General features: G+C 43.6%; 1 non-coding gene across 1 annotated transcript; it reads right to left on the bottom strand.

Moving 5' to 3' along the window:
• Positions 1 to 5,828: 5,828 nt before the first annotated feature.
• Positions 5,829 to 5,905, bottom strand: Trnas-cga (transfer RNA serine (anticodon CGA)). The gene has a single exon. It is a non-coding gene; the product is annotated as a tRNA-Ser (tRNA).
• Positions 5,906 to 12,795: the final 6,890 nt, after the last annotated feature.

The following is a 12,795-nucleotide window of genomic DNA, read 5'->3' as shown; positions in this document are numbered from 1 at the left end:
GTGCAAGACATGCGGTTCTGCGTTTTCCGTGGGCTGCAGCGCACTAGCCCGACGAATGTCTCGGCGTGTGGATTAGGTCTGTCCGTCTGTTTACGGCTTCCGTTTCAGTTCTTGCTCTCTCGGTCGTCTCGATCGCAATACGGCAGACGGACGGATATTTTTTTTTTTCTTTTTGTTTGGTCGAGTTGCTGGAAATAATAAAACAAAATGAAAGTGTCTGTGGAAAGTGCTGTAGCCATTTGGCACTTGGTACTTTTACACAGAGTTACGAGACTATGAGGATAAATTTTTTAACTATAACAGAATGTCAGTATCTTCCCACGGCGAACTACACTATATGATAAAAAGCATCCGGACAGCACCAAAAACATACGTTTTTCGTGTTAGGTGCATTGTGCTACCACCTACTGCCAGGTACTCCATATCAGCGACCTCAGTAGTTATTCAACATCGTGAAAGAGCAGACTGGATCCCTCCGTGGAACTCACGGACATCGAACGTGGTATGGTGATTGGGTGTCACTTCTGTCGTATGTCTGTACGCGAGATTTCCACAGTCCTGAACATCTCTAGGTCCATTGCTTCCGATGTGATAGTGAAGTGGAAACGTGAAGGGACACGTACAGCACAAAAGCGTACAGGCTGACCTCGTCTGTTGACTGGCAGAGACCGTCGACAGTTGAAGAGGTTCATAGTGTGCAATAGCCAGACGTCTATACAGACCATCATCACACAGGACTTCCATACTGCATCACGATCCACTGCAGATACTATGACAGTTAGGAGGGAGGTGAGAAAACTTGGATTCCATGGTCTAGCTGCTGCTCATAAGTCACGCATCGCGCCGGTAACTGCCAAACGACGCGTCGCTTGGTGTAAGGAGTTAAACAATCGACGATAGCACAATTGAAAAACGTTGTGTGGAGTGACGAATCACGGCACACAATGTGGCGATTCTATGGCAGAGTGTGGTTATGGCGAATGCCCGGTGAACGTCATCTGCCAGTGTGTCTAGTGCCAACAGGAGAATTCGGAGGCGGTGGTGTTATGGTGTGGTCGTGTTTTCGTGGAGCAGGCTTGCACCCCTTGTTGTTTTGCATGCCACTGTCACAACACAGACCTACATTGATGTCTTAAGCGCCGCGCGGGATTAGCCGAGCGGTCTGGGGCGCTGCAGTCATGGACTGTGCGGCTGGTCCCGGCGGAGGTTCGAGTCCTCCCTCGGGCATGGGTGTGTGTGTGTTTGTCCTTACGATAATTTAGGTAAAGTAGTGTATAAGCTTAGGGACTGATGACCTTAGCAGTTAAGTCCCATAAGATTTCACACACATTTGAATATTTCTTTTGATGTTTTAAGCACCTTCCTGCTTCCCACTGTTGAAGAGCAATTCGGGGATGTCGATTGCACCTTTCAACATGTTCGAGCACCTGTTCATAATGCACGGCATGTGGCGGAGTGGTTACACGACAATAACAATCCTATAAGGGACCGCCCGGCACAGAGTCCTGACATGAATCCTACAGAACACCTTTGGTGTGTTTTGTATCGCCTACTTCGTGCTAGGCCTCACCGACCGACATCGATACCTCTCCTCAGTGCAGCACTTCGTGAAGAATGGGCTGCCATTCCCCAAGATACCTCCCAGCACCTGACTGAACGTATGCCTGTGAGAGTGGAAGCTGTCATCAAGGCTAAGGATCGGTCAACTCCATACTGTATTCTAGCATTACCGATGGAGGGAGCCACGAACTTCTAAGCTATTTTCAGCCAGGTGTCCGGATACTTTTGATCGCATAGTGTGCTTTCCAAAATTAAAGGAGCAATAATTGGACGACAACAAACTTGTGCTCATGTATAGACCCTGAAGAAAAGCTGCTGATTAAAATCATGTAAGCATATTAGTATTCTACGTAAATTTTTTAATATTGTAAGGTTTCGTAAAATTAAGTACACAGAACAATAATGTAAACATTTTCAATGAAAATTAATCCTGGTTGCTTAAAATATATTTTTACGACCACGTGCAGGAAATAATTTAAGTGAAAACATAATAGTATTGAACTATCGGTTCAGCATAGTACGTAGATACATTGAATGGACTTTTGACATTTTGGCTAATAAATGGCGTATATTACATCGATCTCTAAATGTTAACATAAACTTGGCAAAAAAATCGTTGGTGAGACTTGTTGTGTAGTTAACAATCCTACACGGAAAGGACGTGCTGTTAATTTCGAGCACAAGAAGGTTTGGAGGATATTGAAAAAGGAACAACTCAGGAAGGAAACCGATCAGTTATTCGCAACAGAGATGTGCTGGCATATTACCTTGTAAATGTCAATCCACTTCAATGGCAAAACCGATTCGCTTAATGTCTGGTGCACCATATTCAAAAACATGTAGAAAATGTAATGATATTATAAAAGTAAAGGCCGATCAACTTAAATAGCTGTTTCTTCTCATCTTGTGGCATTTTTCCCTCCAAATATGCCCAGACTTCGTGGGGTTGTGCGCTCACCCCTCATTGCAAATGTTGAACTTCTTAGGCTGGGAAGACTGGTAAAACGGGAAAGGTGGTGAACTGTGGTGGAACTGACAACAGTCTTCACGGCACTGCTGGGCAGAGGACAAATGTGTCTGAACATACTACGCATCGAACAGTGCTAATAATGAGCCTCCGCCTCCGACGAAACATGCATGTGCCAATGTTAATACCACGACATCGGCAACTACGACTGATATGGGCAGGTGGTCATCCGCATTGTACGTTGACGCAATAGCAGAGGGTTGCATAGTTTGATGAATCCTGATACCTTCTTCGTCATACCAATGGGAGGGCGCGAATCTTCCAGGTGAACAGCTCAGTGTTAGCTTTACTGCGGGATGGAGACAAGCTCAAGGCAGCTCCATTATGCTCCGGGGAACATTCACGTAGGCATCCGTGGGTCAAATGGAGCTCATGCAAGACAGCATGATGACTAAGGTGTATCGTACACTGCTTGCAGACCACGTATACCCCTTGCTGATGATTATGTTTCCTGACGTCAGTGGCATTTTTCAACAAGCTAATGCTCCATGTTCTAAGGCCAAGTGTATGAACGAATGGTTTTAGGAACACAGTGGAGAGTTCCAGTAGACGTGATGGCTCCCAAACTTGCCAGACCTGAACCCTATGTAACATATTTGGGATGTGATTGAACGTGGGGGTCAGAGATTATGTCCCCCCCCCCCCGTCGCCCCTCCTCACCGGAATTTATGGGAATTAGTAGACGTGTGTGTGCAGATGAGGTGCCAAATCTCTCCAGAGACCAACGGAGGCCACATTTCTTCCATGACAGGATGTGTCGCCACTGTTATCTGTGCCTAAGGTGGACATATCGGCTGTTAGGTAGGTGGTATAATGTTGTGGCTGATCAGTGTATATGTATCATGTTACTGTATTGCTGTGTAGCCACCTGTGTCCTGCGCACTGAGATATTAGCAGTTTTCAGTGATTTTCTGTAAAAGTGATTGTTTGGCACTACCACCCCTAATCGTTCGCTGCTTCAACATATTTTTGTGAATTCGCGAGGTTAACACACGCATCCGCAAATCCTGAATTTCGAAATCTTTATTGACTTCTAATAGTTTAAGGATTTCCTCTTATCGTCTCTGATTGATTTGAATTAAATGCTCTACCTGCCTCTGGAATGCCACCATTGGGCACAAGTGCAGATTGTTTCACATAGCTAGCCGCCTCCCATCAGTGGAGCATCTTGATTTGGAAAACAACCATTCACAACTATCTATTCTACACACGAAAATAACAGATACTTTTGCTGCCTGACATTCACCTGTGCCAGGAAGTAAGATAATTAATTTAATGTCATACTCTCTACCTTGCACATGTCGACTTAGCACTGTTTTTTTAATATCAGGTTTTACACTCTGAAAAAAATATCATCCTATACCATAATATATCCCATACCTCTCTAACACTCCTGAAGATGCATCGCTACGCAGTATGCACTTGAACTCCCTCCATTGGTAACCCAGTATGCTTCAAATCTTTAAATTACAGTACACTCCCCCTCCCCTCTTCATCGTCCACCATGTTGGGAATATTGCCATGCTTTACTGAGGTCCTGCGAATCACATATGCCTACTCATTACGGTTTGTACCACTTTGTTTAGTCTTGAAGTGAGGAACATGTCAGACAGCAGTTCACAATGGAATTGCCATTCAGTAACATGTTGGTGGATGGTGTAATCCCCCAAGGCACATTTCAAAGCTGAAGAATCTGAATTTGTCACAGAATTTAGTATTATCTGCATTATGAGTGCATGACAAGGAGACGTTATCGCCCTCGCCAGACAATAGAGTCATGTTTCAAAATATGTGGAGTAGCTCAGTTTCATCTACACCACAGAGCCAAGTCCACAGTCATCCTTCCTGCTGAATATCAGTGGACGACTGTCACAGGATGCTACTGGGTATATTTGAGTTCACTCCTGTCCATTCCGTACTCCTGATTCTACTGCTAAGCTACCCATGGTAGCCTTCACTTCTCCTTTTGATGAATGAGCGTTGCCGCTTGCTAAAACCTGTGTTCCAACCAAGTCACTGAGACATCACGTCTCCCTGTTTTACTTGTCCCTTAGCCTCTTTCTGCAGTATTCTATCATGACGATGAAACATTTTCGTATGCGCCTGTCTGCTAAACTGTGAATGCCTTACCAGAGTTAACCTACGAGAAATACCCATCCAGCACAGCTTTATTCCTACCCTGTATTCCTCTATGGCTGTAATAGCTTTGTGATCATTCTGTTTCCACTTAAGACTGGAAACATTCACGCCTTTGTGCATTTTCGCCGATAGACTCCAACACCCTAGGTACCACTGCCCAAATGGCCTCCTTTGTGGATTCTCTTCTACTCACTGCCAATATAGCAAGCCAACGTAGTGTGTAATGCAAGGTTTTCTTGTGAAGCTATGGATTTGCTGAATAATCACTAATGGCATCATCCTACCAAGTCCCATACGAATCTGAAGACGTCATACCCCAACGATTCCGAGCAGGAACATGGAAATGTAGACACCCATAATCGACTGTGAGTAGACGATACTTGCTTACGCAGACCCAAATTTTGGAACCAGTTGACAAATTTCATCTACTGCTACCAAAAACTTTTGGCTTTAAAGAAAGGGGACATTCAACGTTGTTTATTAATTAGAATTCAAACAAATATCATTAAATAAAAATCATAAAAATTATAAATGTTAACGAACTAGGAAAAGATTTTTGTAATAATGTAATTTTTTAATATTTTTTAGTTTTTTAAAAACAATGTTTATTATTTTCCATTTAAGAAATTTGTGTTTTTATTTTAAAGCAATAATAAAACTATTTTTATTTTAAAAAAGTAATGGTTTTTGTAATTTTAAAAAAACAAATTTGGTTTCCAGTCAGATTAATAAAAATGGGCACCAAAAATATACTTGCAATTATTCTTATTACATATCAATGATGAAGAAGAGTCCGCAGCTCGTGGTCGTGCGGTAGCGTTCTCGCTTCCCGCGCCCGGTTTCCCGGGTTCGATTCCTGGTGGAGTCAGGGATTTTCTCGGCCTCGTGATGACTGGGTGTTGTGTAATGTCCTTAGGTTAGTTAGGTTTAAGTAGTTCTAAGTTCTAGGGGACTGATGACCATTGATGTTAAGTCCCATAGTGCTCAGAGCCATTTTAACCATTTGATGAGGAAGATTAAGATGAGCATCAAAATAATTATGAGATTTTCACCCTGCTGCGGAGTGTGCTCTGATATGACACTTCCTGGCAGATTAAAACTATGTGCCGAACCGAGACTCGAACTCGGGACCTTTGCCTTTCGAAGGCAAGTGCTCTACCAATTGAGCTATCGATGCACGACTGGGATTTCGGAACATTTTTCTGAAACTGCAGAACTATAGCTGTTAACTTCTGAAGAACAATTAATACATAATAAATCTAAAATTTGTTTTTGTGCAGAAAACTTACACAATAAATGATACAAAAGTTCCCCATTCTCATTATTTGACTGGCAAGTATGTGAAACCTTTATATAGTTATGCTAATTTACAATTAAAACATCCCTATTTTGTACCAATATATTTATATAATTTATCAGGATTCGATCCTCATATATTTGTAAAAGAACTTTTGAAAAAGAAATAAATTTAATACCAAATAATTAAAATAGATACATTATTTTTGGTAAACAAAGCAGAAGATTTGGATATGTGATTTATTGATACAAATTTAGAACCACTTATTATAAACTTTCTTCGAATATATGAATAAACAAATGAAAAATATTGAAAACTGTTTTTCCAAAAGAACTAATGTATCAAGTAATCAAAACAGAGATTTATTCCTATGATTATGTGGATAAATCGAAGAAATTTTAATAAACACTTCTTCCAACAAAATAGAAATTTAATGAAGTATGTAAATAAAATATGTTATGAAGATTATAAACATCAAGTCTTGGAAAAGTTTATTATAAAAAATATAGGTGAATACATCTACATCTACATCTACATCCATACTCCGCAAGCCACCTGACGGTGTGTGGCGGAGGGTACCTTCAGTACCTCTATCGGTTCTCCCTTCTATTCCAGTCTCGTATTGTTCGTGGAAAGAAGGATTGTCGGTATGCCTCTGTGTGGATTCTAATCTCTCTGATTTTATCCTCATGGTCTCTTCGCGAGATATACGTAGGAGGGAGCAATATACTGCTTGACTCTTCGGTGAAGGTATGTTCTCGAAATTTTGACAAGAGCCCGTACCGAGCTACTGAGCGTCTCTCCTGCAGAGTCTTCCACTGGAGTTTATCTATCATCTCCGTAACGCTCTCGCGATTACGAAATGATCCTGTAACGAAGCGCGCTGCTCTCCGTTGGATCTTCTCTATGTCTTGTATCAACCCTATCTGGTACGGATCCCACACTGCTGAGCAGTATTCAAGCAGTGGGCGAACAAGCGTACTGTAACCTACTTCCTTTGTTTTCGGATTGCATTTCCTTAGGATTCTTCCAATGAATCTCAGTCTGGCATCTGCTTTACCGACAATCAACATTATATGATCATTCCATTTTAAATCACTCCTAATGCGTACTCCCAGATAATTTATGGTATTAACTGCTTCCAGTTGCTGACCTGCTATTTTGTAGCTAAATGATAAAGGATCTATCTTTCTGTGTATTCGCAGCACATTACACTTGTCTACATTGAGATTCAGTTGCCATTCCCTGCACCATGCGTCAATTCGCTGCAGATCCTCCTGCATTTCAGTACAGTTTTCCATTGTTACAACCTCTCGATACACCACAGCATCATCTGCAAAAAGCCTCAGTGAACTTCCGATGTCATCCACCAGGTCATTTATGTGTATTGTGAATAGCAACGGTCCCATGACACTGCCCTGCGGCACACCTGAAATTACTCTTACTTCGGAAGACTTCTCTCCATTGAGAATAACATGCTGCGTCCTGTTATCTAGGAACTCCTCAATCCAATCACACAATTGGTCTGATAGTCCATATGCTCTTACTTTGTTCAATAAACGACTGTGGGGAACTGTATCGAACGCCTTGCGGAAGTCAAGAAACACGGCATCTACCTGTGAACCCGTGTCTATGGCCCTCTGAGTCTCGTGGACGAATAGCGCGAGCTGGGTTTCACATGACCGTCTTTTTCGGAACCCATGCTGATTCCTACAGAGTAGATTTCTAGTCTCCAGAAAAGTCATTATACTCGAACACAATACGTGTTCCAAAATTCTACAACTGATCGACGTTAGAGATTTAGGTCTATAGTTCTGCACATCTGTTCGACGTCCCTTCTTGACAACGGGAATGACCTGAGCCCTCTTCCAATCCTTTGAAACGCTACGCTCTTCTAGAGACCTACGGTACACCGCTGCAAGAAGGGGCGCAAGTTCCTTCGCGTACTCTGTGTAAAATTGAACTGGTATCCCATCAGGTCCAGAGGCCTTTCCTCTTTTGAGCGATTTTAATTGTTTCTCTATCCCTCTGTCGTCTATTTCGATATCTACCATTTTGTCATCTGTGCGACAATCTAGAGAAGGAACTACAGTGCAATCTTCCTCTGTGAAACAACTTTGGAAAAAGACATTTAGTATTTCGGCCTTTAGTCTGTCATCATCTGTTTCAGTACCATTTTGGTCACAGAGTGTCTGGACATTTTGTTTTGATTCAACTACCGCTTTGACATAAGACCAAAATTTCTTAGGATTTTCTGCCAAGTCAGTACATAGAACTTTACTTTTGAATTCATTGAACGCCTCTCGCATAGCTCTCTTCACACTACATTTCGCTTCGCGTAATTTTTGTTTGTCTGCAAGGCTTTGGCTATGTTTATGTTTGCTGTGAAGTTCCCTTTGCTTCCGCAGCAGTTTTCTAACTCGGTTGTTGAACCACGGTGGTTCTTTTCCATCTCTTACGATCTTGCTTGGCACATACTCATCTAACGCATATTGTACGATGGTTTTGAACTTTGTCCACTGATCCTCAACACTATCAGTACTTGAGACAAAACTTTTGTGTTGAGCCAACAGGGACTCGGAAATCTGCTTTTTGTCACTTTTTCTAAACAGAAAAATCTTCCTACCCTTTTTAATATTCCTATTTACGGCTGAAATCATCGATGCCGTAACCGCTTTATGATCGCTGATTCCCTGTTCTGCGTTAACTTTTTCAAATAGTTCGGGTCTGTCTGTCACCAGAAGGTCTAATATGTTATCGCCACGAGTCGGTTCTCTGTTTAACTGCTCTAGGTAGTTTTCAGATAAAGCACTTAAAAAAATTTAACTGGATTCTTTGTCCCTGCCACCCGTTATGAACGTCTGAGTCTCCCAGTCTATATCCGGCAAATTACAATCTCCACCCAGAACTATAACATGGTGGGGAAATCTACTCGAAATATTTTCCAAATTATCCTTCAGGTGCTCAGCCACAACAGCTGCTGAGCCAGGGGGCCTATAGAGACATCCAATTACCATGTCTGAGCCTGCTTTAACCGCGACCTTCACCCAAATCATTTCACATTTCGGATCTCCGTCAATTTCCTTCGATACTATTGCACTTCTTACCGCTATAAACACGCCTCCCCCTTCACTGTTCAGCCTGTCTCTGCGGTATACATTCCAATCTGAGTTTAGGATTTCGTTACTGTTTACGTCTGGTTTCAGCCAACTTTCTGTCCCTAGTACTATATGGGCGTTGTGATCGTTTATTAATGAGAGCAGTTCTGGGACCTTTCTATAGACGCTCCTGCAGTTTACTATTAGCACATTAATATTGTTATTCCCTGTTGCATTTTGCCTACTCCTATCTTGCCGTGTCTCAGGAGGCGTCTTGTCGGGCCTAGGGAGGGGATTCTCTAACCTAAAAAACCCCCATGTGCACCCCACACGTACTCCGCTACCCTTGTAGCCGCTTCCGGCGTGTAGCGCACGCCTGACCTATTCAGGGGGACCCTACATTTCTCCACCCGATAGCGGAGGTCGAGAAATTTGCACCCCAGATCTCCGCAGAATCGTCTGAGCCTCTGGTTTAAGCCTTCCACTCGGCTCCAAACCAGAGGACCGCGATCGGTTCTGGGAACGATACTACAAATAGTTAGCTCTGATTCCACCCCGCGAGCGAGGCTTTCCGCCTTCACCAATTCCGCCAACCGCCTGTACGAACTGAGGATGACCTCTGAACCCAGGCGGCAGGAGTCATTGGTGCCGACATGAGCAACAATTTGCAGTCGGGTGCACCCAGTGCTCTCTATCGCCGCCGGTAGGGCCTCCTCCACATCTCGGATGAGACCCCCCGGCAAGCAGACAGAGTGAACACTGGCCTTCTTCCCCGACCTTTTCGCTATTTCCCTAAGGGGCTCCATCACCCGCCTAACGTTGGAGCTCCCAATAACTAATAAACCCCTCCCCCCGTGTGCCTGCTCGGACCTTGCTGAAGGAGCAGCCACATGTCCCCTCACAGGCAGAGCGGGCGATGCCACACGGCCAGCCTCCACATTGACCTTCCGCCTCGTGCGCCGCGAACGCCGCTGAACCCGCCACTCCCCTTGGGGAGAGGGTGGCCCAACCGCGCCCGGTACCCGCGAAGATGTCTCGACAGCAGGGACAGTGGATGAAGCATGTAACACCTGGGGTGTACCTTGCGACGCACCAGACTCCCCACTGCCGCTACACTCCGAGGCAGCAGCCTGAAGACGGCTGACCGCGGCCATCAACACGCTCAGCTGTTCGCGAACAGTGGCCAGCTCCTCCTGCGTCCGTACACAGCAGTCACACATCCTATCCATCCTAAGGAAACAATTTACTGAAGATGATTTATATCTTAAAACTGACATTTTATTATTACTAAAAAAAATTTAAAAAATAGAACAATATTTAATGAGAATTTTGTTTCTATCCATATGAATAAAACAAGAATTTTCTGTAATAAAATATGTATGTTGGTATGCTAGACCTGATTTATGAAAGGAATTAATGTATGATTTTCACTTTGTTATGAAAACAAAATATGGAGAAAATTCCGAAATTTGAAATATGTTATGAAAAATAAAATTAATATTACAAGATTGCGAAGATTGTTTATTTTACAGTAAAAACAGTATAGAGCTATGAATTTGGTATGAATGAAGAAAGATGAGATTTATTCACTTGAAGTCTATAAGAATATATAAACTTACTATGATAGTAAGAGATAGTATTTAGAAAATAAATTGGCTGCATTACAGTATAAGCATTATCTATTTAAAAATTTATAAAATTAGTTTATTTAAAAAATGTGTTACATATATATTTATGTATTTTACACACATTAAAAAAGTTTTGCTTCACCCCAGATCCCAGAACTCCTGAAGATACACGTCGACTGTGGCTACTTTAACACAGACACAGTCTCTTTCATTGTCCAGAGATGTCACTAAACCCTCACAAAAATGTAAACAACCATGTATGAGCAGCGCCTATTAGGCCGATTAGTTCCAGTCATTTCACCAGGAAGGAGGTACTCAGCTCGTGCAGTCTGCAGTTCGACCATCCTAGACGGTCAATACCGCTGTTCGATCGCTTCCGCATTGTTACTTTGTGCCAGGAAGAGCTCTCAGCAAGGGAAGTGTCCAGGTGTCTCGGAGTGAACCAAAGCGATGTTGTTCGGACATGGAGAAGATACACAGAGACAGGAGCTGTCGCTCACGCCGCCCAAGTGCATGGGCCCTACCTACAGATTTTGGCTATTAGGAATCCTGACAACAGTGCCGTCATGTTGAATGATATTTCTCGTACAGTCACAGGACGTCCTGTTACGACTCAAATTGTGCACAATAGGCTGCATGATGCGCTACTTCGCTCCCGACGTCTGTGGCGATGTTCATCTTTGCAACCACGACACCATGCAGCGCGGTACCGATGGGACAAACAATTTGCCAAATGGACCGCTAAGGGTTGGCATTATATTCTTTTCACTGATGGGTGTCGCATATGCCTTCAATCAGATTATCATCGGAGACGTGTTAGGAGACAAACTAGTCAGGCTGAACGTCTTAGACACAATGTCCAGCGAGTGCAAGAATGTGGAGGTTCCCTGCTTGGGGTGGCATTAAGTTATGCCAACGTACGCAGCTGGTGGTCATGGAAGGCGCCGTAACGGCTGTATGATACGTGAATGCCATCCTCTGACCGACAGTGCAATTATGTCCGCAGTATTGTTATAGAGCCACTGTTACATGGACTACGATTCTGGTTGCAAGTACTTACGTTGAGAGACCATACCCTTGTCTGCCGTGCATATGCAGACGATGTGGTCTTTTTAGTGCATATGCCAGATGGAGTCCAAGAATCACTGGACTGGAACATAGTCTAGCGGGCGGCTTATGTCAACATCTATCTGATATCCAGGATACCACATCTGGCCACGTTCCTCCAGTTGCAGAAGACGATAGCACGCAGATTACCGTCTTTAGAATGATCATCAAAGTGTGATACAACACGCTCACCCTCCCTACCACAGAGGATGGTCTCGTAATGGTCAACGTGCTGGTTAGAGTAGCTGCTTTACATGTCGCCACAAGGTTGAAGATGCGGAACCACCTACAGCGCAGATTCACGGGAACTCTGATTGAAGAACTGACCTCCACCTTTCACGTGCCACCCATTGCTGTGGAGCATGTCTCTGATATTATCTCTCTCAAAATAGTTTTTTGAGGACTTCAGTTATGTCGAAACTTATCTCGCGAGTGAGCGGCCGCAGAGGACCCGTAATGTTTATTGCCATATGATGCGATGCCATCCCCGACATCCTACTGAAAGCCGTCCACCCTTGATTACTTCCCAGGTGCTCTGGCGCGCAGTAAACGGCGCTCTCCTCGATTCCGATGCAAGAGCGGCCTGGTATTTGATGGCCAACCACAAATATATGAATCACCAAAGATTCCATTCCACAAGTATGGCCGATTCTCCTTTATGTCCCCAGTGTCATCTACCCGTTACAGCTGAACACCGACTGGAATGTGGATCTTCCATAGCGGTTGACGAGACCGACAGGGCCTCATTCAGTGATTGACACCTACAACAGTGACTTCGACAGCCCTTTATCCACGAACTAAGAAGAATGCAGTGATATGGATCAAGGGGTTAACCATATTGTATCTTTACCGTGATGATGACAAGCACTTCCTCGGTTTCTGGACCATCCTATTGGAACTATTCATTCGTCTAAACGCCACCCGCGCTGTCTTCAATAC

The sequence above is a fragment of the Schistocerca cancellata genome, chromosome 4, assembly GCF_023864275.1.
Source record: "Schistocerca cancellata isolate TAMUIC-IGC-003103 chromosome 4, iqSchCanc2.1, whole genome shotgun sequence".
Classification (NCBI taxonomy): Eukaryota; Metazoa; Arthropoda; class Insecta; order Orthoptera; family Acrididae; genus Schistocerca; species Schistocerca cancellata.
This window is presented reverse-complemented; position numbering and strand designations above follow the sequence as displayed.